Raw genomic sequence first — 3,049 nt, 5'->3', positions numbered from 1 at the left:
CCTGGAGATTTGGAGTAGCTTCAGCTCCAAGGAGGGAAGAGAGGGGAAGAGGAGGTGCCTCTACCTGTCCCTAGCATCCCTTAAAGGGACACTCCGCCCACTTTCAACCAGCTTTGTCTCATTACAAAATCAGCAGTATATCAGAAAACTGTCAACACTTTTGCAGTCATTCATTAAGTTTGACAGTTATTGAGAGTTGATTTGAGTGAAGTTGTGGACCAGTGATGTCATTTGTCCGTGAATGAGTTCTCGGATATCAGCTGTTCGATATACGACTTTGACGATTTTGCAATGATACAAAGCTGATTGAAAATGGGCGGAGTGTTCCTTTAACCTCCTTCCCAGCCTCCACTCTGTGCTTAGGATTTATCCTGTTAGAACCTCCAGAGATTTGGGTTCCAGCGAGGGGACAGATCTCTGCCTTTTCCCTGTATCCCTCCACCCCCTCCCCAGCCGTGTATCCCTCCACCCCCTCCCCTCCCCAGCCACGCAGCCTCCGGTATGTAGTGTCATCTATCAGGGTGACTCCGGAGACTTGGTTTAGTTTATCTGGTGGGGGGTACCGGTCCCTCTGTCCCTATACATCCCCTACCTAACCCCGCCCCCCCCCCAAAAAAAAACCCCTGCTACCCTCCTCCTCCCTCTGTCCCTCTGTCCCTATACGTCCCCTACCTAACCCCCCCCCCCCCCCCCAAAAAAAAACCCTGCTACCCTCCTCCTCCCTCTGTCCCTCTGTCCCTATACGTCCCCTACCTAACCCCCCCCCCCCAAAAAAAAAAAACCCTGCTACCCTCCTCCTCCCTCTGTCCCTCTGTCCCTATACGTCCCCTAACTAACCCCCCCCCCCAAAACCTGCTACCCTCCTCCTCCCTCTGTCCCTCTGTCCCTATACGTCCCCTAACTAACCCCCCCCCCAAAACCTGCTACCCTCCTCTGTCCCTATACGTCCCCTAACTAACCCCCCCCCCCAAAACCTGCTACCCTCCTCTGTCCCTCTGTCCCTATACGTCCCCTAACTAACCCCCCCCCCCAAAACCTGCTACCCTCCTCTGTCCCTCTGTCGCTATACGTCCCCTAACTAACCCCCCCCCCAAAACCTGCTAGCCTCCTCTGTCCCTCTGTCCCTATACGTCCCCTAACTAACCCCCCCCCCCCCCAAAACCTGCTACCCTCCTCTGTCCCTCTGTCCCATTACGTCCCATTACGTCCCCTACCTAACCCCCCCCCCCCAAAACCTGCTACCCTCCTCCTCCCTCTGTCCCTCTGTCCCTATACGTCCCCAACCTAACCCCCCCCCCCCAAAACCTGCTACCCTCCTCTGTCCCTCTGTCCCTCTGTCCCTATACGTCCCCTAACTAACCCCCCCCCCCCCCCCCCCCCCAAAACATGCTACCCTCCTCCTCCCATCCTGTAGTATCTATCTAACTGCCTCCAGTCTGTCGGAGTCACATTTGGGTTAGCTTCTTGGGTGGCTGGATGGGGGATACCGGTCCCTCTTGTCCCAGCAGCATGTCCCCCCCCCTCGGTCCTGTAGTCTGTGTCTGGGTGCCTCCATTAGGCCCTGGTGGAGACGCGGCCTGCAGCGGCCCTCAGGGCTCAAACAGTTTGATGTGAAACCCTTTCCCCCCCAGGGGGATGCAGGGTGCAGGTGGGGGGGAGGTGACAGGAGGGATCAGGTCTAGTCTGGTCTAAATCTTTGCTGCTCTTCCCTCAAAAACACATTCATTTTGTCAGCAGAAAAACGCAAACGCTGCCATTTAGGAATCTTTTCCATCCAACTATGAAGTGAATTTTGAGCCGACATTGGTGACACTTTACAATACGCTTACGTACTACACAACATCGTGGTACTGCAGTTAGTTACTAAGGAAAGAGTGAGGAATGAATCAGGACAACGCCATACTGAATACTTACTAAGTACTGTGGAATGCAGTAAAATAGAATTAGAAGAAGTAGAATTCATGAAGTAACGAGGGATACTACTTAGTAACTACTCAGTATGATGACCCACTTTACTTAGGGGTGCACAACAAGAGCAACCAGTGATTAAAGGAACACTCCGGCCATTTTCAACCAGCTTTGTATCATTACAAAATCAGTAGTATGTCCAAGAACTGTCAACAGTTTTGCAGGCATTCATTTAGTTTGACAGTTATTAAGAGTTGATTTGAGTTAACTTGTGGACTAGTGATGTCATTTGTACATGAATGACATCACTGGTCCATAGGGGTGTCACGATACACTCAGTTCACGATACGATACGTATCACGATACTGGGTTCACGATAACGATAGGATACGATACGATTTTAACAATATTTTTTTTAACTTGAATAATGACAATATATGACTGGAAAAGTAGTATTTTATTTGAAATGCACAAATACAAAACATGCTGTTGTGGGAAATTGTTATTACAATAACAACTAGAAAAAACATGAGATTGGAGATAAGGCTTATCTTGAAATAGAATGAGTTACACCGTCACTTAGATTTACTTTGAACTAAAAGGTTTCTCAGCAGTATAAATTCTCATTATGCATCTTCAGTTTTTCTTCAAACTCAAACAACAAGACTTTTCTTAGTCTATTTTTTATGCATCTTCAGTTTTTCCTGTCAAGTAAACAGTTTTGCCAGAAACTCAATTGAATGGTTTCTCTCCTGTATAACTTCTCATGTGTCTCTTCAGAGACTTGTTCAACTGAACTACTTTCCACACATTGAACTTCAACAAACAAAGACGTTTCTTTGTCTACTTTTGAATTTTTTTTTTTTTTTTTTTTTTTTCACGATATGAGATTTCATCTCAACGATACATATCGTGACGTTTTACTATCGCGAAATTTCGTGGGACGATATATTGTGACACCCCTACTGGTCCACAACCTATTACTCAAATCAGCTCTCAATATCTGTCAAACTAAAAGAATGCTTGCAAAACTGTTTATTTTGTAATGATACAAAGCTGGTTGAAACTTAAATGATTAACCAATGAGTAATTGTAGTTTTTCTTTCTGCCACTAGTGGTGTGTGACTAGTGACTAGTGGTC

This window comes from Poromitra crassiceps (assembly GCF_964638095.1).
Source record: "Poromitra crassiceps genome assembly, chromosome: 15".
In the NCBI taxonomy this organism is placed as follows: domain Eukaryota; kingdom Metazoa; phylum Chordata; class Actinopteri; order Beryciformes; family Melamphaidae; genus Poromitra; species Poromitra crassiceps.
This window is presented reverse-complemented; position numbering follows the sequence as displayed.